General features: G+C 42.5%; 1 protein-coding gene across 21 annotated transcripts in view; it reads left to right on the plus strand.

Moving 5' to 3' along the window:
• LOC119505938 (sarcolemma associated protein) overlaps nucleotides 1-27,582 on the plus strand; it is a 200,834-nt gene that overhangs the window by 54,278 nt on the left and 118,974 nt on the right. The window lies entirely within an intron of this gene.

Genomic DNA, 27,582 nt, shown 5'->3' on the forward strand with positions numbered 1-27,582 from the left:
CAATTTAATGAGTAGCTATAGAGCAAATTTCAAAGAATGTCACAGGTTACAGTTCCACCATGTCATTTACCTCTTCCAGCTATTCCAACACCCCTGCATCTAAAAATATATATATATATTTATATAAAGTTTCAGTATTCATACACCTTTGTTAAATCTTATCTTGCTTGTTGCTACCCCTTCCTCTCACTTAATCTCTTTCTCCATCTTCAGGGATGTCTAGGCAGTGACCACCCTAACTTGTTCATATTGAAAGGGGGAAGTATGGGGAAGGGGACTGCATCTGATTGTTGATCTTATTTTTTTTTTTTTTTCAATCTTCATTTTATTGAGATATATTCACATACCACGCAGTCACACAAAACAAACCGTACTTTCGATTGTTTACAGTACCATTACATAGTGGTACATTCATCACCCAAATCAATCCCTGACACCTTCATTAGCACACACACAAAAATAACAAGAATAATAATTAGAGTCAAAAAGAGCAATTGAAGTAAAAAAGAACACTGGGTACCTTTGTCTGTTTGTTTCCTTCCCCTATTTTTCTACTCATCCATCCATAAACTAGACAAATTGGAGTGTGGTCCTTATGGCTTTCCCAATCCCATTGTCACCCCTCATAAGCTACATTTTTATACAATTGTCTTCGAGATTCATGGGTTCTGGGTTGTAGTTTGATAGTTTCAGGTATCCACCACCAGCTACCCCAATTCTTTAGAACCTAAAAAGGGTTGTCTAAAGTGTGCGTAAGAGTGCCCACCAGAGTGACCTCTCGGCTCCTTTTGGAATCTCTCTGCCACTGAAGCTTATTTCATTTCCTTTCACATCCCCCTTTTGGTCAAGAAGATGTTCTCCGTCCCACGATGCCAGGTCTACATTCCTCCCCAGGAGTTATATTCCACGTTGCCAGGGAGATTCACTCCCCTGGGTGTCTGATCCCATGTAGGGGGAGGGCAGTGATTTCACCTTTCAAGTTGGCTTAGCTAGAGAGAGAGGGCCACATCTGAGCAACAAAGAGGCATTCGGGAGGAGGCTCTTAGGCACAACCATAGGGAGGCCTAGCCTCTCCTTTGCAGCAACTGTCTTCCCAAGGGTAAAACCTGTGGTAGAGGGCTCAACCCATCAAACCACCAGTCCCCTATGTCTGTGGTCATGTTAGCAACCATGGAGGTGGGGTAGGCGAATACCCCTGCATTCTCCACAGGCTCCTCAAGGGGGCACTACGTCTTTTTTTTTTCCCTTGTTTTTCTTTTTTTTTTCTTTTATTAACTTTCCCTTCTTTTTTAAATCAACTGTATGAAAAAAAAGTTAAAAAGAAAACAAACATACAATAAAAGAACATTTCAAAGAGACCATAACAAGGCAGTAAGAAAAAGACAACTAACCTAAGATAACTGCTTAACTTCCAACATGTTCCTACTTTACCCCAAGAAAGTTACCTAATATAGCAACATTTCTGTGAACTTGCTCCTACTATATCCATCAGAAATTAACAGACCATAGTCATTCCTGGGCATCCCCAGAACGTTAAATAGCTTATCTGTTCTTCTTGGATTATTGTTCCCCCTTCCTTAATTGCTCTCTATTGCTAGTTCCCCTACATTCTACATTAGAAACCATTTGTTTTACATTTTTCAAAGTTCACATTAGTGGTAGCATATAATATTTCTCTTTTTGTGCCTGGCTTATTTCGCTCAGCATTATGTCTTCAAGGTTCATCCATGTTGTCGGATGTTTCACAAGATCGTTCCTTCTTACTGCCGCGTAGTATTCCATCGTGTGTATATACCACATTTTATTTATCCACTCATCTGTTGAAGGACATTTGGGTTGTTTCCATCTCTTCGCAATTGTGAATAATGCTGCTATGAACATTGGCGTGCAGATATCTGTTCGTGTCACTGCTTTCCGATCTACCGGGTATATACCGAGAAGTGCAATCGCTAGATCGAATGGTAACTCTATATCTAGTTTTCTAAGGAACTGCCAGACTGACTTCCAGAGCGGCTGAACCATTATACAGTCCCACCAACAATGAATAAGAGTTCCAGTTTCTCCACATCCCCTCCAGCATTTGTAGTTTCCTGTTTGATTAATGGCAGCCATTCTAACCGGTGTTAGATGGTATCGCATTGTGGTCTTAATTTTCATCTCTCTAATAGCTAGTGAAGCTGAACATTTTTTCATGTGTTTCTTGGCCATTTGTATTTCCTCTTCAGAGAACTGTCTTTTCATATCTTTTGCCCATTTTATAATTGGGCCGACTGTACTATTGTCATTGAGTTGTAGGATTTCTTTATATATGCAAGATATCAGTCTTTTGTCAGATACATGGTTTCCAAAAATTTTTTCCCATTGAGTTGGCTGCCTCTTTACCTTTTTGAGAAATTCCTTTGAGGTGCAGAAACTTCTAAGCTTGAGGAGTTCCCATTTATCTATTTTCTCTTTTGTTGCTTGTGCTTTGGGTGTAAAGTCTAGGAAGTGGCCGCCTAATACAAGGTCTTGAAGATGTTTTCCTACATTATCTTCTAGGAGTTTTATGGTACTTTCTTTTATATTGAGATCTTTGGTCCATTTTGAGTTAATTTTTGTGTAGGGGGTGAGGTAGGGGTCCTCTTTCATTCTTTTGGATATGGATATCCAACTCTCCCAGCCCCATTTGTTGAAAAGACCATTATGGCTCAGTTCAGTGACTTTGGGGGCCTTATCAAAGATCAGTCGGCCATAGATCTGAGGGTCTATCTCCGAATTCTCAATTCGATTCCGTTGATCTATATGTCTATCTTTGTGCCAGTACCATGCTGTTTTGGCAACTGTGGCTTTATAATAAGCTTCAAAGTCAGGGAGTGTAAGTCCTCCCACTTCGTTTTTCTTTTTTAGAGTGTCTTTAGCAATTCGAGGCATCTTCCCTTTCCAAATAAATTTGATAACTAGCTTTTCCAAGTCTGCAAAGTAGGTTGTTGGAATTTTGATTGGGATTGCATTGAATCTGTAGATGAGTTTGGGTAGAATTGACATCTTAATGACATTTACTCTTCCTATCCATGAACATGGACAATTTTTCCATCTTTTAAGGTCCCCTTCTATTTCTTTTAGTAGAGTTATGTAGTTTTCTTTGTATAGGTCTTTTACATCTTTGGTTAAGTTTATTCCTAGGTACTTGATTTTTTTCGTTGCTATTGAAAATGGTATCTTTTTCCTGAGTGTCTCTTCAGTTTGTTCATTTCTAGCATATAGAAACATTACTGACTTATGTGCATTAACCTTGTATCCCGCTACTTTGCTAAATTTGTTTATTAGCTCTAGTAGCTGTATCATCGATTTCTCAGGGTTTTCTAGATATAAGATCATATCATCTGCAAACAATGACAGTTTTACTTCTTCTTTTCCAATTTGGATGCCTTTTATTTCTTTCTCTTGCCGGATTGCCCTGGCTAGCACTTCCAGCACAATGTTGAATAACAGTGGTGACAGTGGGCATCCTTGTCTTGTTCCTGATCTTAGAGGGAATGCTTTCAGTCTCTCACCATTGAGTACTATGCTGGCTGTGGGTTTTTCATATATGCTCTTTATCATGTTGAGGAAGTTTCCTTCAATTCCTACCTTTTGAAGTGTTTTTATCAAAAAGGGATGTTGGATTTTGTCAAATGCTTTTTCAGCATCTATTGAGATGATCAATTGATTTTTCCCTTTTGAGTTTTTAATTTGTAATACATTGATTGATTTTCTTATGTTGAACAATCCTTGCATGCCTGGAATGAACCCCACTTGGTCATGGTGTATGATTTTTTTAATGTGTCTTTGGATTCGATTTGCAAGTATTTTGTTGAGGATTTTTGCATCTATATTCATTAGGGAGATTGGCCGGTAGTTTTCCTTTTTTGTAGCATCTTTGCCTGGTTTTGGTATTAGATTGATGTTAGCTTCATAAAATGAGTTAGGTAGTGTTCCATTTTCTTCAATGTTTTGAAAGAGTTTGAGTAAGATTGGTGTCAGTTCTTTCTGGAAAGTTTGGTAGAATTCCCCTGTGAAGCCATCTGGCCCTGGGCATTTATTTGTGGGAAGATTTTTGATGACTGATTGGATCTCTTTGCTTGTGATGGGTTGGTTGAGGTCTTCTATTTCTTCTCTGGTCAGTCTAGGTTGTTCATATGTTTCCAGGAAATTGTCCATTTCCTCTACATTATCCAGTTTGTTGCCATACAGTTGTTCATAGTATCCTCTTATAATTTTTTTAATTTCTTCAGGATCTGCAGTTATGTCACCTTTTTCCTTCATTATTTTGTTTATATGGGTCTTCTCTCTTTTTGATTTTGTCAGTCTAGCTAGGGGCTTGTCAATCTTGTTGATCTTCTCATAGAACCAACTTTTGGTGACATTTATCCTCTCTATTGTTTTTTTGTTCTCTATGTCATTTATTTCTGCTTTAATCCTTGTTATTTCTTTTCTTCTACTTGGTTTAGGATTGGTTTGCTGTTCATTTTCTAGCTTCTTCAGTTGATCCATTAGTTCTTTGATTTTGGCTCTTTCTTCCTTTTTAATATATGCGTTTAGTGCTATAAATTTCCCCCTTAGCACTGCTTTTGCTGCATCCCATAGGTTTTGGTATGTTGTGTTCTCATTTTCATTCTTCTCTATATATTTAGCAATTTCTCTTGCTATTTCTTCTTTAACCCACTGATTGTTTAGGAGTGTGTTGTTTAACCTCCAGGTATTTGTGAATTTTCTAAGTCTCTGATGGTTATTGACTTCTAATTGTATTCCATTGTGGTCAGAGAATGTGCTTTGAATAATTTCAATCTTTTTAAATTTATTGAGGCTTGTTTTATGTCCCAGTATATGATCTATTCTGCAGAAAGTTCCATGAGCACTAGAAAAGTATGTGTATCCTGGTGATTTGGGATGTAATGTCCTGTATATGTCTATTAAATCTAATTCATTTATCAGATTGTTTAGGTTTTCAATTTCCTTATTGGTCTTCTGTCTGGTTGATCTATCTATAGGAGAGAGTGATGTGTTGAAGTCTCCCACAATTATTGTGGAAACATCAATTGCTTCCTTTAGTTTTGCCAGTGTTTCTCTCATGTATTTTGTGGCACCTTGATTGGGTGCATAGACATTTACGATTGTTATTTCTTCTTGCTGTATTGCCCCTTTTATTAGTATGTAGTGGCCTTCTTTGTCTCTCAAAACATCCCTGCATTTGAAGTCTATTTTATCTGAGATTAATATTGCTACACCTGCTTTCTTTTGGCTGTAGCTTGCATGAAGTATTTTTTTCCATCCTTTCACTTTCAGTTTCTTTGTGTCCCTGTGTCTAAGATGAGTCTCTTATATGCAACATATTGATGGTTCATTTTTTTTGATCCATTCTGCGAATCTATATCTTTTAATTGGGGAGTTTAATCCATTTACATTCAACGTTATAACCGTGAAGGCATTTCTTGAATCAGGCATCTTATCCTTTGATTTATGTTTGTCATATTTTTCCCCTCTGTCTATTAATATCCTTTATTGTACCCATACCAAATCTCTTTAGTACTGAACCTTTCTCCAAGTCTCTCTGTCCTTTCTTTGTTTCTCTGTCTGTAGAGCTACTTTTAGTATCTCCAGTAGGGCAGGTCTCTTGTTAGCAAATTCTCTCAGCATTTGTTTGTTTGTGAAAAATTTAAGCTCTCCCTCAAATTTGAAGGAGAGCTTTGCTGGATAAAGTATTCTTGGCTGGAAATTTTTCTCACTCAGAATTTTAAATATATCGTGCCACTGCCTTCTTGTCTCCATGGTGGCTGCTGAGTAGTCACTACTTAGTCTTATGCTGTTTCCTTTGTATGTGGTGAATTGCTTTTCTCTTGCTGTTTTCAGAACTTGCTCCTTCTCTTCTGTGTTTGACATTGTGATCAGTATATGTCTCGGAGTGGGTTTCTTTGGATTTATTCTATTTGGGGTTCGCTGAACATTTATGATTTGTGTATTTTATGTTGTTTAGAAGATTTGGGAAGTTTTCCCCAACAATTTCTTTGAATACTCTTCCTAGACCTTTACCCTTTTCTTCCCCTTCTGGGACACCAATGAGTCTTATATTTGGACGTTTCATATTATCTATCATATCCCTGAGGTCCATTTCAATTTTTTCAATTTTTTCCCCATTCTTTCTTTTATGCTTTCATTTTCCATTCTGTCATCTTCCAGGTCACTGATTCGTTGTTCAACTTCCTCTAGTCTTGTACTGTGAGTGTCCAGAATCTTTTTAATTTGTTCAACAGTTTCTTTAATTTCCATAAGATCATGCATTTTTTTTATTTAGTCTTGCAATGTCTTCTTTATGCTCCTCTAGGGTCTTCTTGATTTCCTTTGTCTCCCGTACTATGGTCTCATTGTTCATCTTTAGTTCTTTGAGTAGCTGCTCTAGGTGCTGTGTCTCTTCTGGTCTTTTGATTTGGGTGCTTGGGCTTGGGTTATCCGTATCGTCTGGTTTTTTCATATGCTTTATAATTTTCTGTTGTTTTTGGCCTCGTGGCATTTGCTGAACTTGATAGGGTTCTTTTAGGATTTGTAGACCAATTGAAGTCCTTATCTCTAATTTATCAGATCTGCAGCTTCGTGGAGTACACTTTTTCTAACTAACCAGCAGGTGGCGTCCGTGAGCCACGTATTCTCCACAAGCCAGTTCTCCCCTGCTTAGCCTTTTTGGTGAGTGGGGGAGTGAGTCTTGTGGTGTCTAATTGGTGTACCAAGCTTGCGTGTGTAGTTGGTATTGCCTGCCCTGTATATGGGGCATGTTTCTGGGCAGTCAGGGAGGGGGGGTGGCTCTAACAATCAAATCTCCCTGGTGATCCTAGAGTTTTAAAGCTGCTGCAATAGTCTAATCCTTCAGTTCAGTCCTGCCACAGTTTGTCTCTGCCACTGACCCACAAGTCCTTGGTATTGGCGTATGGCTCCTGAGACTTGCAAGTGGGCCCCTCTTCCAGGCCGTGCACCCCGGGTCCTCTGTTGAGGGATGACTGTGCTGTGTCACAGGTGAGTGCCGTCCCCCCAGGGCAGTTCTGGGCTGCTGGGCTGTGTAGGGAGGCTCCCAGTCTGCTCACATGATGGCTGAATGGGGCTTTGTTAATTCACACTGCTCTACCTTCCCAAGTCTGGGACAATCAGCTGAGGTTGCAGGGAAGGCTCATGTCCACGCCCAGTTTTGTGGTGTGTGCCTGTTATTTGAAGCACTTCTGTCACACTGGGTTGTCTGGGGCAGTTCTGGGCTATGGGGCTGGCGATGGGTAGGAGTGTTTCCTGTCCACCAGGATGATGGCTGTGAGCGGACACCCCCCTTTTCTTGGGAAGTTGTGGTGTTTAGTGAATTTTCTCAGCCACTGGATTATTGCCTTTTGTCTCATAGCTCTCCTAGTTCTGCTCTTGACTTGACCTGCCCAAATTGCAAGTCTTTGAAGCTTTCTGTATTGGGCTTTGCGGTCGCAGTTGATTTGTCTGGGGGAGGGTGGCGGCCGGTTGCTAAATCCTAGGCTCTCAGGATTGCTCCGAGGGTACCGGTGGCGGGGGCTCTTTCCCGGAGGCGAGGGCGAGGCGGGGGACTTGGCCAGGTCCCCGGCGGGAGGCGTGCAAGTATGGAGGGCGGCGAGAAAGGAACAGGCGGGACACGTTTCTTTTAGGATGATGAAAACCAAGAGAGAGAGAGAGAGCTTTATTAGGGGAGAGTACAAGTTTATATCGGGCGGTTTAGAGGGCGGGGTAGCTGTAAGGGTTAAAGGCTTGGATTGGTTCTGAGAGGGCGCGGAGGTTGATTGAAAAGGGGCGAGAGTTGCTCCCGTAACGGTGTCCGGCAACAATGCATGCGCACCGGTGGTGATGGGAGTTGCGCTGGCAACGGGGAGTGTCCGGGCAAGATAAGGGGGTGGGGAAAAGGCGGTTCCCTCCGGCAAGCCTCTCCTAACATTTGGTATATTTTGGGTGAGGAAATGGGGCCTGCCTCCGGCCTCACTTTCCCAGGCCCGGGGGGCTGTAGAGGGCGCACTCACCCGTACCCACTACCCTCCCCAGGGGTGGATCCGGTCCCCCAGCCCAGGCCCGCCAAGTTAAGGCACGTAATCAGTGTCCCGCATTTCCCCCTTCTTTTCTAATTAAAGGAAGAAGCTTACCTGAGAGGTCCGCTAAGGGATGAGGGAAGGGGGGAGGTCGGGGAGGGGAAAAGGGGTTGACGGCTCAGCGAGGCTGGAGCTCGACGTTGGTGTGGCGCCCGGGCGCTCGACAGGGGCCTTGCTGCTTGCGGGATGGACGAGGGTGGGGGGTTTAAAGTTGGAGGTTCAGAGAAGCTGGAGCTCGAGGTTGGTGCGATGTTCAGGCGATCGAGAAGGGCCTCGTGGTCGGCGGGTTGACCGGTGGCGGTGAGGTCGCGGAGGGTTGGTTGTCATCTCGGAGTAGGGAGCGTCAGAGGTGGCGAGTCGTTGGTACTGGACTTGCACGAACAAGGAAAAAATAGCATCCGTTTGTTTCCTTACAAGCTGGACAATTCTGCGGATAATGTAGGGTCCTAAGGTGAGAGCTAGAATAATCATTAGTAGGGGGCCGAGGAGAGGGAGGAGGTATGGGAGGAGGGGGGTAAAGATGTGGGACCAATAGCTGGTGGCTTCACGGTCTTTTTTGCGTTGTTCCAGTCCCTCTCGGACCTTTTTTAGGCTGTCCTCGGCGAGACCTGTGGAATTGGCATATACACAGCACTCTTCTCCTAGGGCGGCGCAGAGGCCTCCTTCTTTGAGGAGGAGAAGGTCGAGACCTCGGCGGTTTTGGAGCACGACCTCAGAGAGGGAATTGACAGAATTTTTAAGATGAGAAATAGCGTCTTGTAGGTGACGAATGTCCTCGTCAACAGCCGCCCGGAGGTGAGTTAGGGCGGAGCCTTGACTGGCTAATGCAGCGATTCCGGTGCCAGCGCCTGCAAGACCTAGGAGGGAGGCAATCGTGAGGACGGTGATGGGCTCTCGCTTTTGCAGTGGGGTAGAAGCTGCAGTTGTTTCCAGGCGGAGGAAGAGGTCTTCCTCGCTGTGGTATAGGACCCTAGGGATGAGGACAATTAGGAGGCAAGTTTCATTAGTTGTATTGAGGGTTTGCACGTTAAGGCAGGGGGTAAGCCCTGTAGAGGAGCAGAGCCATTGGGAGGAGTTATGAGGAATGAGAAATTTGGTAGAGCTGCTGGGAGATGAGTAGCTGGCACAGGCAGTGAGGCTGGGAGAGTTACTGGAGCGAGGGCGGATGCACTTTCCTGTAAAGGAGACTGAATGAAAGGTTAGGGGGACGGCAGAGGTATTCCAATTACATTCCGAGGGGCTGTCCTCTGTGTTTTCTGAAAAGGAGAGGTTGGAGGCAACTGGCTCATACAGGGGAGGGGAAGTGGAGAGGCAAAGCCAACAAGAGGAGGTAAGATTGGGGTTGGAGGAATTCACTGAGGTGAAGGCCGCTTGGATAAGGCTGAGGAGGGGAGAGGAGTAACGGACGGGGGGCGGACGAGGTTGGGGTGGTGGCGTTGGCAACGCGCCGTTTACAGCTGAGGTGCGGCTGGTTGGAGCTGAGGTGCGGCTGGAGAGCTGTGGAAAAAGGGGGTTAATGACTTTATTGGGACCAATGGCAGAGGGGTTTTTTTGTACAGCCTCCTTTTTTACAAGAATAAGGGAACCTGGGTCGACTCCTTTCAAATAAATTCTGAAGCCCCAGGTTCGACCGAGTAACCAGGAGGGATCATTGGGGAGCTGCACACTGAGATTTAAATGTGAGCAGGTACCTGTAGGTGCAATCTGGTGATGGCCTCCATAGATACCCCAGTTAATGGGTTCTTGAGGTGGTTTGCAGTTAAAGGGGGCCCATTTTAGAGTTAGGTAATGATCAGTGGCGTAAGTCTCCCACTGAGTGGCTAATGTTTCACATCCCCAATATGCACAGTAGTATTGGTTGGGGGAATTGCAGTACTGTTTTCCAGGATTTGAGGATGGGCACATATAATATTGGGCTTGATTCCAACCAGTGGCTCCCACTACCGAGGGACCATCGAGAACCATGCACATGGTGGCATACTGAGCGGGCATGCAAGAGACCTCTGCCCCTGAATCGAGCGTGCCCGTGTACCATTGCCCCTCTATTCTTAACTTACGAGTAGGCTTTTCTGGGGTGATAGGGACTGTCCAGAGAAGCGTTTTACTGCCGGTGAAGTGATTAGTTTTATTAGAACCGGCCGGCACGCTGCCTCTTAGGGGCGGGGCTGAGGCTTGCCCCGCTTGGAGTTTAAAGCTTGCTCAGTGCCCTGGCGCTGACTGCCGTCAGGGCACCAGGGATAGCAGAGGTTTTTTAAGCTATCCTTGCTAAGATCTCTGGGGCTGCTCTTGCAATCGCGCGCCCAGTGATAGCCACGCTGGCAGCGTGGGCAAGGAGTGGGAGGGGGGCGCCCATTACGCTGCATGAAAGGCGGGTGGTTGACTTCTGCATTGGGGCACTCCCGGGCAAAATGACCGCTCTGCCCGCACTTAAAACAACCGGTGGTGGCGGCTAAGGCGGCAGTGACAGCGCCAGAGACAGCCTGGGCTAGGGACGCGGCAGCTGGGTCAAAGGCGCTGCAGGCGAGAACCCAGTCATCTAGACTTTTTTCCCTTAAGGGGAGAATGGCTTGCTTACAGGGGGGGTTAGCCCCTTCTAGAATGAGTTCTCGGGTGAGAGCTAGCTGGGCTTGGGGGTTGCTAACTTTTCTAGCGCAGGTTTCTTCGACTCTGGATACGAAGGTGGCGAAAGGTTCGTTTGGCTCCTGGAGGAGCTTGGTAAAGCTGTCAGGTCGACGGGCAGAGCAGTTGGCAAACGCGCGTAAGGCGATGCCTCTGAGGATAGTCCAGAAGGTGGCAGGGACATTAATATAAGCAGACGCATTTAGAAATGCTCCCGTGCCTAAATAGGCTTCGGGGGGATGATAGACTCCAGTGGCTGCGTCTTGCTCACTTTGCTTAGCTGCTTCCGCCTGGAAGTGAGCACGCCAATCAATAAACTGGCCGGGGTTAAGAATGGAACGGGCAAGCGAGGCCCAGTCTTGGGGGATGCAAAAGTCCATGCCGAGATCCTGCAGTATTTGGGAAGCGTATGGGCTACCCAACCCGTCCTCCTTGACGGCCCTGCGAAGCTGCTTAATAGTATTAGAGTCAATGGGATACCAGTCATACGGTTTCTGTGGTGTGGGGGTAAGGTTAAGAGGAAAGCAGCGAAAGGCACGAGAGAAAGGAGGACGCGCTTGCAGAGGGCTTGGCGCGGGAGTGGGGGTAGGGGGAGCGTTGCCCCAAGGGTTGCCTTGAGGTGTAGAAGGCAGCCAGGGGTTGTTAGTCGGCAGGGTGGGAGGAGCGGCGGCAGCTGCCGGTAGCGGCTCCGAGGGGGAGCTCGCCGGAGGGGGAGGCGGAAGTGGGAGGCCCCAAGCGTCGCAAGACGGCAGCGCGTTGGGAGTGGCTAAGGCATAGGATGGTGGACTAGCTCCGCCCTGTGAAAGGGTGGGGCCCAAGGCATAAGATGGTGGACTAACTCCGCCCTGTGAAAGGGCGGGGTAAAGCGCATGCGGTTTCCGGCCCAGCTTAGGGCTGACGTCATCGCCGGAGCACTTCCTCCCCTCGATGGAAGAAGAAGGAGGAAGTTCGCCATCTTGGCGAGGCTTAGTATTGCTTTGTTTTTGGGGGGCGACTTCGAGCGCGTTGTTAATTTGCTCGACTAAGGATTCTGTGTCCGAATCGTGGTCTACATTAGTATCGCTGTCTGAATCTGTTGGCTGGGTTGATAGGGCCTCCTTGGATTTAATGGGGCCTCGATCAGGGGGAAGGGAGCCTTGAAGGCAGGAGCGGACGGTTATTAAGGTGGGGAGCAAGCCGGGAGGGAAGCGTTTGCTCTCATGTTCCATGGCGTTGGTGACCCGATCAATAAGGCAATCATAAGTAACAGGGTCCCAAAGATGGCAAGTGGTGAGCCATGGGTTAAAGGGCAGCAGGAGGTCCCAGTATACCTGCAGCTGCCGGACAGACACTTTACAGCGATGTGTGTCTAGGAGACCCGCCAGAGCGCGAACTTGGGGTGCTTGGCGTGCAGATAGACGATTACCCATAGCGGAGTGAGAAAAGAGAAAAAAAGGGGGGTTGATTATTGAGTAAAGAAAATGAGGTAAACTGTGGCAGCGAGGCTGAAGGAGATGGTGAGAATGGAAGGCAGGAGCCTGTAGTAGCGAGAGCAGTTTGGGGGGGGGGGCGGTTGCAAAGAGGCACACCGCGCGAAACAAAGAAACAAAGACACAGAGGACCACAGCAAAGTAATGGAGGGGAAGAGGGAAAGCTACTGGAGGAAGAGTGTTAGGAGGAATGTGGGAGATATAGGAAGAGAAGACGAAAGGTAGTCGGGGGTAAGAGTTAGGTTAACGCGGGAAAGGAAGAGCGGCCCGAGCGCGGAGCGGCGTGGGAGGGGCGGCTCCGCGGGGCGGCGAGGGAGAGGCGGCCCTTACTTTGCAGGCGAGGAGAAGGGGAGCTGGAGAGGCGTCCGGGCGAGCGGGTGGTTTTACTGGACCGCTGCGTAGAGAGGACATTTAATTCCAGGGGCCCCACGTTGGGCGCCAGTTGCGGTCGCAGTTGATTTGTCTGGGGGAGGGTGGCGGCCGGTTGCTAAATCCTAGGCTCTCAGGATTGCTCCGAGGGTACCGGCGGCGGGGGCTCTTTCCCGGAGGCGAGGGCGAGGCGGGGGACTTGGCCAGGTCCCCGGCGGGAGGCGTGCAAGTATGGAGGGCGGCGAGAAAGGAACAGGCGGGACACGTTTCTTTTAGGATGATGAAAACCAAGAGAGAGAGAGAGAGCTTTATTAGGGGAGAGTACAAGTTTATATCGGGCGGTTTAGAGGGCGGGGTAGCTGTAAGGGTTAAAGGCTTGGATTGGTTCTGAGAGGGCGCGGAGGTTGATTGAAAAGGGGCGAGAGTTGCTCCCGTAACGGTGTCCGGCAACAATGCATGCGCACCGGTGGTGATGGGAGTTGCGCTGGCAACGGGGAGTGTCCGGGCAAGATAAGGGGGTGGGGAAAAGGCGGTTCCCTCCGGCAAGCCTCTCCTAACAGGCTTCTTAGAGTAATTGTTTTAGAAAAAGAAAAAAGGATTAAAAAAAAAAAAAAAAAAAAAGGGCCCTCCTCAGAGATCTAATGGGTTATTGAAATGCTAAGAGACAAAGCAACCAGGGCCATTAAGGAAAGGTCCACAGGGCAGAGAGATCAGCTTTTCTTCGGGATTTGCATATGCACCTCAGGGCCTCAGCTGGGGTTCTGAGCTCTGCCCTTCCCCTTTCTATGTTCACCAGAACTCCAAAAATCCTCCGCTTTTATTTTGGAGTTTTTCGTGTTGTTTTTTTTCTATGCCTGTCTCCTCTCTGCTGGGCTGGCTGCTCTCAGATTCTCTGGTGTCTTGTCTCCGTCTATCTATGGTTGGAGTTTGGATCAGCAGAATGAGTTTCCGATAAGGGCTGCCACTGCAGTTCTCCCTTCTCCTTCCAGGGGCTGACAGCCCCTCCTCCCACGGGACTGAGCCTGGCAGGGAGGGGCACGGGTCCCCTGGCCGCAAAAACTTACAGATTTCGCTGATCTCAGCAGTTCCACGTTTTCATGAGTGTTGTATGAAGTATGCCCAAAGTCAGATTGCTCTGTGGTGTCCAGTCCACGCAGTTCCTGGCTTTCTACCTACTTTCCTGGCGGAGTAACTAAAACATACAGCTCACCAGTCTGCCATCTTGCCCCACCTCCCTCCTGATCAGTCAATGATTTTTAGTAAATTTATAAAGCTTGCAACTATCACTGCAATTCTGCCATAAAACGTTTCTGTTGCCCCCAGAAGTTCCCTCCAGTCAATCCTTGCTCTTACTCCAGCCTCAGGTAACCATTGATTTGCCTTCTGTATCTATAGACTTGCATTTTTTAGAAATTTCAAATAAATGAAATTATATAATAAGTTGATTTTTGTGTGCCTGGCGTCTTTCATTTATCATCATGTTTTTGAGGTTCGTTCATGTTATAGAACATATCAAAGTTTATTAATTTTTATTGCTGATTTATCATATTTTGTTTATCCATTTAGTGATTGATGGGCATTTGGATTGCCTCCAGTTTTTCCTTGTTACCAGTAACGCTGCTGTAAACATTTGTGTATAAGTCTTTATGTCTTTCCTTTCCCTTAGGCAGATACCCAGATACCTTGGACTCCATTACATTTTAGATTGCTACTTAACCACAAAAGTGTTTGCTAAAGATTGGATGATAACACTTTAGTTGAGAAGAAACATACAATTAAATGATGTGAAAGAGGTGGAATGATTGGAGCAAGCAAATAAGTTCTTAGACATGCAATATGACTGAGTAATAATGGAAATGACTTCAGGATTTATTAATAGATGAACAACTACTAGAGCCTAAAACCAAATGAAGGGAAATCAGATCAATGAGCATCTAAATGAATATTGAAAACTTGGTTCAATGAAAAACGACTAAAAGAGACATGGGATATCATTTGTATTCGGTATGACAGGAAAAAAAATGAGTAAATATAACACAAAGTGCCCTTTTCAATACAGAAGAAGGCCATCAAGATTATTATAGATAAATAGGCCAAGTTAAGGAGTTCATTCAGGATGAACATATTTAATAAATAGACTTTCATCTTTGTTAGTAACCACAGAAAAAATATTTTATGTTAAAATAGTAAAATAAAGATATCCAGTGTTAGAAAATTTGTAATAGTGATGTTAGCATTATATGTTTGCTAGTCTATGTGCAAAACTGTGTGATAAGGCCTGTCGAGATGCTTAGAATGGTAAGATTCTGAAAGTAACTTTCATTTGAGCTTCCTTGAATGTAATTTAAATGTTTGGTAGTAAATTGATAAGGGAGGAGTAAACCAAAAGATAAGAAAGCAACTACAGATTTTTTTCACGTGGTGTAGTCATCTCTCATAGTGCCTTCCTCTCTACTCTCTGTGACTCACCCAAACTTGGAGTCACTAACCCAACGCAGCTTCTTTTCTTTCTTTCCCTGGAAGCTGCATGTTTCTTTGCTCTGCAGTGGACTGAATCCTGCTTTTCCAGCTTTTGCTAAATCATGGATCCAGTTTTTCTTTAATGTACTGACTCATACCTTGAGAGCTCCCACCACCCTACCCTAAGAAAATGCTATTAACTTCCCATTTCAAGTAAATAATTCTCTCTTATCCTTTTTACTCTTTACTGATTTTGCTTTAAAATGCACTTATCTGAAAATATGCTTCCGCTGATTTTTTAAAAGTTCTTTGTGGAATTCTTGGGTATGGGTGGGACCAAACACTTGTGAGTCACTCCATTCATACAGTACCGTACAGTCAACCAGAGTAAGTGATTTTTTAGTTTGACAATTTGACTGCTAAGAAGTAAGTGATAAAATAGAAGTAAAAGCAAGAAATGGAAATTGATCCTTGGTCTGTTTATTTTCCCCTGTATCTTTCAAATCATCTTTTTTCTTCCAACATCAAAGATTCTGTCCATTTTTGATAAATTTTATTATATTGGAATAATTTTTGTCTGCTTATTAATGCTGTAGGTTTTTTTATATCATTCATCTATTAAAAGAATGATTATTTTTCTTTATTATACAGTGTTGTAAGATCTTATATACTGTTAGTAGTTTAGTTTACTTGAAGTCATAGGTAAGGTAACATGTAACAATAAATCAGGAAGGAAAATAAGTAAAAATTTTCCTATTCATTTTATTTTGCTTGACAAGAATTTTTGGTTTATTTAAAATATATATTACCTTTTTTTTTTTGGTATAGAACAACTGTAAATAATCTTCTATGTGTTTTGAAACAATTCTGTTTGGTCCCTTTAGTTTATTCCTTCAGATTGGTTTAACTACTTTAGGATCTAAGCAAGAGATGGTCTATAGGGTCTACTAATTTTTTTTTTTTTTGATTTAGAAGGTTTTTAATGAATTTATTCCATGACATTTTTTTTTATTTGGAAATAAATTCAATCTTACAGGAAGAGTTGCAAAAACAGTACAAACCCCATACATAGAACTCCATCATACCCTGACCCCCCTCCCCCGATATCCCGATCCACCCACCTTTAAGATCCTGACACACCGCCATTTCTTTCTTTCCCTCCCTCCCTCCCTCTCTATCTATCATCCATCATCTATTGCTCTGTCCTCTGAACATATGTGAGCATGCTGTACATATCTTTGAACAAACAATATAATTCATGTATACCTTTCCCATGGACAAGAACATTCTTTTATGCAATCTCATTAAGCACAGCTCAGAAGTGCAAGAAATTCGACATTGATACAAAGCTTATATTCTATATTTCCTTTTTTTTGTGTGTGTTTGACTCATCTGTGTCCCTTTGAGCCTCCTCTCCTCCATCCTCAGATCCCATCAAGGATTATCCTGGACATTTAATTGTCATCTATTTAGACTTTTTTTTTTTTTAATTGTGGAAACATATATATAGCCTAAATCTTCCCATTCTACCCTCTCCCTAGCATTCCATTAGTGGGATTAATCACATTTAGAATGTTGCAATGCTATCACCTTCCCACCATCGATTTCTGGAAGTTTCTCTTCACCCCAAACAGAAACTGTACTCTCATTTCTTAACTCCCACTTCTTGGAACCCCTAGTCTACCTTTCATCTCTATGGTCATATTCTCTGATACTTTCTTTGTGTTTATCGTGGGGCTTAAATTTAACATCTTAAGTCTGTAACAATCTTGTTTTTCTTTGATATCAACTTAACTTCAATATGACACATAAGCTATGTTTCTATACTCCATTATTCCCCCACCTTTATGTAGTTCTTGTCAAAAATTACATATTTTACATTCAGTCCAAAACCACTGATTTATCATTACAGTTTATGTATTTTAGATCCTGTAGGAAGTAAATAGTGGAGTTATAAATCAAAAATACAGTAGTATTGGTATTTATATTTACGATGTGATCTTTACTGGAAATCTTTATTTCTTCATGTAGTTTCAGTCAGTTGTTTAGTGTGCCTTCCTTTCAGCCTGCTCAATTCCCTTTAGCATTTCTTATAGGACTGATAACTGGTGATGAAGTCACTCAGCTTTTGATTATCCGGGAATGTTTTTATCTCCCCCTCATTTTTATCCTCCAGGTGTTTGTGAATTCTCCAAGTCTCTGATGGTTATTGACTTCTATTTGTATTCCATTGTGGTCAGAGAATGTGCTTTGAACAAATTCTTTTTTTTTTTTTTTAAATTTATTGAGGCTTGTTTTTATGCCCCAGCATACGGTCCATTCTGGAGAAAGATCCGTGATCACTAGAGAAGAATGTGTATCTTGGTGACCTGGGATGTAATATTCTATGTATGTCTGTTAAAATTTTCTATATTTCTCTCTCCTTTCTTTGTTTCTCTGTGGGTAGGGCTCCCTTTAGTATCTGAAGTAGGGCAGGTCTTTTATTAGCAAAATCTCTCAGCATTTGTTTGTCTGTGAAAAATTTAAGATCTCCGTCAAATTTGAAGGAGAGTTTTGGTGGATAAAGTATTCTTGGTTGAAAATTTTTCTCTCTCAGAATTTATGTATGTCATGCCACTGCCTTCTCGCCTCCATGGTGGCCGCTGAGTAGTCACTACTTAATCTTACATCTTTCCTTTGTATGTGATGAATTGCTTTTCTCTTGCTGCTTTCAGAACTTGCTTCTTCTCTTCAGTATTTGACAGTCTGATCAGAATATGTCTTGGAGTAGGTTTACTTGGATTTATTCTGTTTGGAGTTTGCTGGGCATTTATGCTTTGTGTATTTATATTGTGTAGAAGGTTGGGGAAGTTTTCCCCAACAATTTCTTTGAATAGTCTTTCTAGACGTTTACCCTTCTCTTCCCCTTCTGGGACACCAATAAGTCTTAAATTTGGACATTTTATTTTATCTGTCATATCCCTGAGATCCATTTCAATTTTTTCGATTTTTTTCCCCATTCTTTCTTTTGTTCTTTCATTTTCCGTTCCGTGGTCCTTGAGGAGGCTGAGTTGTTGTTCAGCTTCCTCTAGTCTTGTATTGAGTATCCAGAGTCTTTTTAATTTGGCCAACAGTTCTTTAATTTCCATAAGGTCTTCTATTTTTTTATTTACTCTTGCAATTTCTTCTTTATGCTCTTCTAGGGTCTTCTTTATGTCTTTTATATCCTGTGTCATGCTCTTCTTCATGACCTTTATATCCTGAGCCATGTTCTTGTTGCCTGTCTGTAATTCTTTGATTAATTGTCCCAAGTACTGTGTCTCTTCTGATCTTTTGATTTGGGTGTTTTGGTTTGGGTTCTCCATATCGTCTGGTTTTATCATATGCATTAAGATTTTCTGTTGTTTTTGGCCTCTTGGCATTTGCTTTACTTGATCCCTAATTTGACAAAACTGCAGCTTGATGGGGTACACTTTCTCTAACTAACCAGCAGATGGCGTCCGTGAGTCACCTATTCCCCTCAAGTCAGTTCTCCCTCACTTTGTCTTTGTGGTGTGTGGGGGTCTGATTCTTGTGGAGTCCAATTGGTGTACCAAGTTTGGGTGTGTTGCTGGTACTGTCCACCCTGAATGTAGGGCATGTATCTGGGTGGTTTGGCAGGCTGGGCAGCTTTAATAATGAAACCTCCCAGGTGTTCCCGGAGATTTAAGGCTGTTCTCTGCTGCTGACCCACAAGTCCTTGGTATTGGCGTAGGTTCCCTGGGATTTCCGAGCGGTTCCCCCTTCCCAGCTGTGCTCTTCCAGGACCTCTGCTTAGGAAGGGCTGCGCCACGTCACTAGTGTGCGCCGGCCCACCAGGGAAGCCCTGGGTCCCTGGGCCGTGCAGGGGCACTCATAGCCTGCTTCAAAGATGGTTGAATGCGAAGCGTTAACTTCCCCCTTTTCACACAGCTCCACCCTCCCAGCTCCGGGACAATCAGCTGTGGGTGTATTAAAAGGCCACTGTCCACGGCCGATATTGTGGCTTGTGTGTAGTGCTGCAGGAAAGATTCCCCATCACACTGGGTTTCTTGGCGCAGCTCTGGGCTGTGGGTCTGGCCCTGGCCAGGAACGTCCCCCACCCGCTGGGGAGATGGCTGCAAGGAATGTGTTTTTTTTTCTCCTTTTGGCTCTCCTGTGCTCCTCTGGTCTTGAGACAATCAGCAGCAGGTGTGGGAAGGGGTATCCTCCATGCCAGACACCGAGGCGTTAGCCCAGCCCGCTCCCACTGTGCTTCACTGTGTGGCTCTCCCCATCATATCTGTAGCCATTCCTGGGCTTTTTTCTTAAAGAACTAGTCTGTCTCCAAATGCTAGCCCACCATTTCCCCACACCGCAGTGCGGCCACGGGACTTTCAGCCGACTCACTCACTCGTTTCAGAATGCAGGCTCCTGGTTTCACCAATTGCACATTCCCTGTGGATTTAGCAGACCTTGTCCGGCTGGTGCATCACTGGCAGTGGTGTTCTGGGTCACTTTCTGGTTTTTATCTAGTATTTTTCACAGAGGTGTTTTTTTGCCCTGTCTCACCTAGCCGCCATCTCTGGTTCTCCCCTCTACTAATTTTTGAAAATTAATATAGCAGAATTGGAGAGTCAGGCTGTTATGTGATGTGACTTCTCTTAATTTCTTCTTCTGATCTCTGCCAGCTTATTCAGGTTACTACAGCTTCTTTTTTTACACTTACAGAAGTATTAGTTCTTGCCTGTTCCCCTGACCTCTTGGATGCTGTTTTTCTTGATTTGCCTTGTACCTTTCTGAGTATTCTATCTGAAATTCCTTTAAGCATTTCCTCCACTTAAATTCTCTTCAAATGTTGGTGTTTCTAAAAGTTCAGTTGTTGTTTTCCCTGAAAATGTTACTTTTGGGTCATCTCATATATTGTAATAATTTTAAAGACCACTCAAATGCTTGCATCTTTCAGATATATATCTTGAGCTCTGAGGTCTGTGCTTTCCATATCATTGCCTGTTTACATTTACTCTTCCGGATGTTTTATAGAGCCTCCAAAAACAAGATATCCCAAACTAAAATTAATTATTCACCAGCCTCCCTTTCTCAGTATTTCCAAACACAAGTCATGACATTATTATTTGCTCAGTAGTCTAGCTAGAAACTGCTGCTTTCAACACTGAGCACTTAAGATTGTCACTAAGCCTTTTCACTAATTCAAACACTGTCCTACTTCAGGATCTTAGTATTTCTTTATTTCAACAACGTCATAGCTGGTCTCCCTGCCTTTGGTCTAGTACCCCTCAAGCCCATTTCCTCCCTGTGTGAAATTTAAGTTTGATCTCAGTGCTTCTCTGTTTAAACCGTATAGTGGTAAGTTTCCTATCATTTCTCTAGCCTCATCTTCTGTCATTCTTAGTGTACTTCACGTGTCAGCCCCGCCCTGCACGCTATGCTGGTTTTTCCTATCTTTACTTATGCTGTTCCAGTTGCCTCCTCCTTCATCCTGGCTTAGTCTTCCTCAGCCTTTATGACTCAGCATGCGACAGCTTTTTCAGGAAGTTGCCTTTGAATCCTCGGGGTTGGGCCAAGTGCTGCTTGTCTCTACTGGATCATTCTTGTTAGTTTATAAAACAGTGCAGTTTTTCTCTTTTAGAAAAATTCTCTTGACCCCACTTTCCCTTCTAGTTACTATTCATTTCTTTGCTTCCTTTGTAGCAAAACTCCTTAAAACATTCATTCCTCTCTTTCCCATTTTTCTCTTGAATCACTCTAGTCAGGCTTTCATCCTTCACTACATCCACACACATTTACACATGCCTAAATGTGTATTTATTTTGATTTATCCTTCTGGCTTTTGTAAGGTTTCTTGAGACTATGAATCAATGTCTCATCAATATTGAACGAATGTTAAACATTATCTCTTCAAATATTGCTTCTGCCCCATTCTATCTGTAGTCTCCTACTAGGACTCCCACCTAAATATATGTTGTAACTTCTCATTATATCCTCTATCATCCTTACACTTTCTTCTATATTTTCTGTTATTTTTCTCATTTCATTTTTTATATTTTTAAAGGCTTAATCTTCTAGTTCATAGTTCTCTCCAGATGTATTTAATCTATTTTTCCTATTCATTGAGTTCTTCATTTTTCCATGCAATCATCCAAAGTGTACAACAATTGTTCATAGTTTCATCATATAGTTGGGCATTCAACACCACAATAAATTCTTCAACATTTTCATTACTCCGAAAAACAAAAATGAAAATAAGAATAAATGTAAAAGTAAAAGAAAACATTCAAAGCATCCCTTACCCCTTTTCCCCCCCATTTACTTTAAAAAATGTTTTTAATTGAAATATATTCACAAACCATACAGTCATCCAAAGTAAAACAGTTGTTCACAGTATCATCATAGGAAAGAACTGTCAACATTTTTAAGTTTATCTTTTATGACTTTGAAGATAATAAGTATAGTTTACGTTCTCCATTTAATATGCCAATGTATAGACTTCCCAAGGTGTGGGATTTCAGTGCTGCTCACTCATGTTATCTTGTTTCCTTTTTCACCTAGTCATTTTTTATTAGTTGTTGGATATAATATTTCAAAATTGTAGAAATAATGTGAGGCCTAGAATGATACTAATATCCTTCAAAGAGGACTTTCGTTTGTTTCTTCCAGGCTTTGGTGGACATCAGCAATCAAGGGTAAAGTTAATCAAATTATAAGACCACCTTTTTTTTTTTAAATTTTATTTTGAAATAAATTCAAACATACAGGAACAGTTGCAAAAACAATACAAACCCCATACACAGAACTCCAGCATACCCCCACCCCCCACCCCTAATACCCTGATCCACCAACTTTAACATCTTGTCACACCACCATTTCTTTCTTTCTTTCCCTCCCTTTCTCCCTCCCTGTCATCGTCATCTATTGCTCAGTCTTCTGAACATGAGAGCAATACACATATACATTTCCCATGAACAAGAACATTCTTTTATGCAATCCCATTAAACACAGCTAAGAAGTTCAAGAAATTCAACCTTGATACAGAGCTTACATTCTATATTTCCTTTTTTTAATTTTCCTTATGTCCCACCTGTGTCCCTTTGAGCCTCCTCTCCTCCGTCTTCAGATCCCATCCAGGATAATCCTTGGCATTTAATTGTCATTATCTATTTAGACTTTTTTTTTTTTTTTTCAGTTGTGGAAACATATATACAGTTTAAATCTTCTAATTCCACCCCCTCCCTAGCATTCCATAAGTGGGATTAATCATTTAGAATGTTGCAATGCCATCACCTTCCCACCATCCATTATTAGAAATTTCCCTTCACCCCAAACAGAAACCCTATACTCATTTCTTAAATCCCCTTTGCCCCTTCTCCCACTTCTCATAACCCATACTCTACTTTTCATCTCTATGGTCATATTCTCTGATACTTTCTTTGTGTTTACCGTGAGGCTTAAATTTAACCTCTTAAATCTATAACAGTCTTATTTTCCTTTGATACCAACGTAACTTCATTAGGACACATAAGCTATGTTCCTGTATTCCTCCATTCCCCCACCTTTATGTAGTTCTTGTCAAAAATTACATATTTTCTACTCATCCATCCATAAAAGTACCCAGTGTTCTTTTTTACTTCAATTGCTCTTTTTCACTTTGTTATTCTTGTTATTTTTGTGTGTGTGCTAATGAAGGTGTCAGGGATTGATTTAGGTGATGAATGTACAGCTATGTAATGGTACTGTGAACAATCGAATGTACGATTTGTTTTGTATGACTGCGTGGTATCTGAATATATCTCAGTAAAATGAAGATTTAAAAAAAAAAGTTACGTATTTTACATTGAGTCCAAAACCACTGATTTATCATTACAGTTTATGTATTTTAGATCCTGTAGGAAGTAAATAGCATAGTTACAAATAAAAAATACAGTAGTATTGGTATTTATATTTACCACGTGATCTTTACTGGAAAACTTTATTTCTTCATGTGGTTTCAGTCAATTGTTTAGTGTCCCTTCCTTTCAGCCTGCTCACTTCCTTTTAGCATTTCTTATAGGACTGATCTACTGGTGATGAAGTTGCTCAGCTTTTGATTATCCGGGAATGTTTTCATCTCCCCCTCATTTTTAACCTCTAGGTCTTTGTGAATTTTCTAAGTCTTTGATGGTTATTGACTTGTATTTGTATTCCATTGTGGTCAGAGAATGTGCTTTGAATAAATTCATTTTTTTTTAATTTATTGAGGCTTGTTTTATGTCCCAGCATACGGTCCATTCTGGAGAAAGATCCGTGATCACTAGAGAAGAATGTATATCTTGGTGACGTGGGGTGTAATATTCTATATATGTCTGTTAAAATTTTCTGTATTTCTCTCTCCTTTCTTTGTTTCTCTGTGGGTAGGGCTCCCTTTAGTATCTGAAGTAGGGCAGGTCTTTTATTAGCAAAACCTCTCAGCATTTGTTTGTGAAAAATTTAAGGTCTCCGTCAAATTTGAAGGAGAGTTTTGCTGGATGAAGTATTCTTGGTTGGAAATTTTTCTCTCTCAGAATTTATATATGTCATGCCACTGCCTTCACACCTCCATGGTGGCCGCTGAGTAGTCACTACTTAGTCTTATGTTGTTTTTCTTTGTATGTGGTGAATTGCTTTTCTCTTGCTGCTTTCAGAACTTGCTTCTTCTCTTCAGTATTTGACAGTCTGATCAGAATATGTCTTGGAGTGGGTTTATTTGGATTTATTCTATTTGGGGTTTGCTGGGCATTTATGCTTTGTGTATTTATATTGTGTAGAAGGTTGGGGAAGTTTTCCCCAACAATTTCTTTGAATAGTCTTTCTAGACCTTTACCCTTTTCTTCCCCTCTGGACACCAATGAGTCTTAAATTTGTATGTTTTATTTTATCTATCATATCCCTGAGATCCATTTTGATTTTTTTGATTTTTTTCCCCATTTTTTCTTTTCTTCTTTCATTTTCCATTCTGTGGTCCTCAAGGACGCTGAGTCATTTTTCAGCTGCTTCTTGTCTTGTACTATGAGTATCCAGACTCTTTAATTTGGCCAGCAGTTTCTTTTATTTCCACAAGATCTTCTATGTTTTTATTTACTCTTGCAAGTTCTTCTTTATGTCTTCTAGGGTCTTCTTTATGTCCTTTATACCCTGTGCCATGTTCTTCTTCATGTCCTTTATATCCTGTGACATGCTCTCGTTGTTTGTCTTTAGTTCTTTGATTAATTACTCCAAGTACTGTGTCTCCTCTGATCTTTTGATTTGAGTGTTTCTGTTTGGGTTCTCCATATCGTCTGGTTTTATCATACGCTTTAAAATTTTCTTTTGTTTTTAGCCTCTTGACATTTGCTTTACTTGATAGGGTTCTTTCGGAATATGGAAAACACCAGTCTCTAATTTGTCAGATCTACAGCTTGGTGGTGTACACTTTCTCTAACTAACCAGCAGATGGCATCCGCGAGTCACCTATTCCCCTCAAGTCAGTTCTCCCCAACTTTGTCTTTGTGGTGTGTGGGGATCTGATTCTTGTGGGGTTCAATTGGTGCAGCAGGTTTGGGTGTGTTGGTGGTGCTGTCCGCCCTGAATGAGGGGCATGTGTCTGAGCAGTCAGGAAGGCAGTGCAGCTTTAATAATCATAACTCCCAGGTATTCCCGGAGATTTAAGGCTGTTGCAAGTCTAAGCCTTCATTTCAGTCTTGCCACAGACTGTCTCTGCTGCTGACCCACAAGTCCTTGGTATTGGCATAGGGTCCCTGGGATTTCTGATCGGGTCCCCCTTTTCAGCCGTGCTCTTCCAGGACCTCTGCTGAGGGAAGGCTGTGCCACATCACAAGTGCGCTCCGGCCCTCCAGGGAAGCCCTGAGCCACCGGGCCTTGTAGGGGTGTTCCCAGCCTGCTGTAAAGATGGCTGAATGAGGTGTGTTAGTTTCCCCCTTTTCGCACAGCTCCACCTTCCCAGCTCTGGGACAATTAGCTGTGGGTGCACTAAAGGCCACCGTCTATGGCCAATATTATGGCATGTGCATGGTGCTGCGGAAAACACTCCCCATCACACTGGGACTCTGAGCGCAGCTCTGGGCTGTGGCTCTGTCCCCGGGCAGAAGCGTCCCCAGCCCACTGGGAAGACAGCTGCAAGGGCGTGATTTCCTTCTCCTTTTGGCTCCCCTCTGCCCTCCTGGCTCTGAGACAATTAGCAGCGGGTGTGGGAAGGGTATCTTCCATGCCAGATACTGAAGCATTGGCACAGCCCATTCCTGCCACGCCCCATCGCGCGGTTCTCGCTGCTGTATCCATATCCGCTCCTGGGTTTTTTGTTTTTTTTTAAAAAAGAACTAGTCCATCTCCAAATGCCAACCCACAGTCTCCCCACACCCCAGCATGGCCGCCAGACTTTCAGCCGGCTCACTCACTCATTTCAGAGCACAGACTTCCAGTTTCACCAAATGCACGGTCATCGTGGATTCAGCAGACCTTGTCTGGCTGGTGCATCGCTGGAACTGCTCAAGAGTAGCTGTTAAGGACTATCTTAAGTTTTGTTTTATTCATATACGCAGAGAGCAATCTATCAGGGTCCCAACAAAAAGCAGTGGATGGATTACTAAAATTTTTCATTTGTTGACCCTGGACTTGGGCAGTTATTTTGGACTTTATGTTGTCAAATGCAGTGCTCAGCCTCCCTTCTTCCTTTTTTTTTTTTTTTTTTTTTTTGGCGTTGTTCCTTCTAGTTCTATATTTGTTTATCTTTATTATATATATAGTTTTTATTGAGATTGTTCACATACTATACAACTATCCAAAGATCCAAAGTGTATAATCAGTTGCCCATGGTACCATCATACAGCTATGCATACATCAACACAATTAAGTTTTTTTCCATTTTTAGGACATTTTCATTACTCCAGAAAAGAAATAAAGACAAAAATGGAAACTCAGATCCTCTCATACCCCTATCCACACCCCTGTCCATTATTGATTCATAGTCTTGGTATAGTACATTTGTTACTGCTGATGAAAAAATGTAAAATTACTACTAACTGTAGTATATAGTTTGCAACAGGTATATTTTTTTCCTGTATGCCTCTCTATTAATAACTTCTTGTTATAGTGCTGTACATTTGTTCTAGTTCATAAGAGAGATTTCTAATATTTGTATAGTTGATCACGGACATTGTTCACCACGAAATTCACTGTTTCATACATTCCCATCTTTTAACCTCCAACTTTCCTTCTGGTGACATATGTGACTCTGAGCTTACCCTTTCCACCACCTTCACACACCTTTCAGCACTGTTAGTTACTCTCACAACATGCTACCATCAGCCCTGTCCATTTCGAAATGTTTAAGTTCACTCTAGTTGAACTTCCTGCTCATAATAAGCAACTGCTCCCCATTCTTTAGCCTTGTTCTATATCCTGGTAACTTATATTTCATGTCTATGAGTTTACATATTATAATTAGTTCATATCGGTGAGACCCTGCAATATTTGCCTTTATGTGCCTGTCTTATTTCACTCAATTTAGTGCCCTCAAGCTTTCTTCATCAATCCATTTCTTTTAAGATGGTTTTGTTCACACCCCATACATTCCATCCTAAGTAAGCAATCATTGGCTCCCTATATAGGCATGTATTTATGTATTCAGCAGCATTGCCACTATCTTTATAAGGACATCTCCATTTCTTCCACAAAGGAGGAGGAAGAGTCAAAGAAGGTAGAGGGACAAAAGAAAAGAAAAAGAATGAAAGAGGAACAAAACAAAACAAAACAAAACTTGACAGCTAAAAAGCAACGAAAGGAAAGATTGCATTAACCTAAAGTAGAATAAAGAGTCAGACAACATTACCAGTGCTGGGAGTCCCATATCCTTCCCCTATTCCTCACCCCCCATATGCATTTAGCTTTGGAATATTGCCTTTGTTATATTAAAGGAAGCTTAATACAATGTTTCGGTAATTTATCCTCTCCTGTTTGCATTGATTGTATTTTCCTCCCAATACCGCCCTATTTTTAACCCTGGCAATGTTGACATTCATTTGTTCTACCTCATGTAAAACATATTTGTACCTTCTTTTTAGAATCATTGAACACCCTAGGTTTCCCTGAGTCCCAGTCTTTATTCTTCGTCTTTTGTTCTGGTGTCCCACATGGTCCCAACCTTCCTCTTTCAACCATACTCACAGTCATCTTTGTTCAGTGTATGTACATTGCTGTGCTACTATCTCCCAAAATTGTTTTCCAGACCTCTCACTCCTGTCTTTTCCTTTCTGTCTGCAGTGCTTCCTTTAGTGTTTCCTGTAGAACAGGTATCTTGTTCACAGACTCTGTCATTGTCTGTTTGTCAGAGAATATTTTAAGGTCTCCCTCATATTTGAAGGATAGTTTTGCCAGATATAGGATTCTTGGTTGGTGGTTTTTCTCTTTCAGTATCTTAAATATATCACCCCACTTCCTTCTTGCCTCCATGGTTTCTATTGAGAAATCTGCACATGGTCTTATCAAGCTTCCTTTGTATGTGATGTATCACTTTTCTCTTGCTGCTTTCAGGATTCTCTGTCTTTGGTGTTTGATAATCTGAT

Source organism: Choloepus didactylus, chromosome 1 (assembly GCF_015220235.1).
Source record: "Choloepus didactylus isolate mChoDid1 chromosome 1, mChoDid1.pri, whole genome shotgun sequence".
NCBI classification, from domain to species: Eukaryota; Metazoa; Chordata; class Mammalia; order Pilosa; family Megalonychidae; genus Choloepus; species Choloepus didactylus.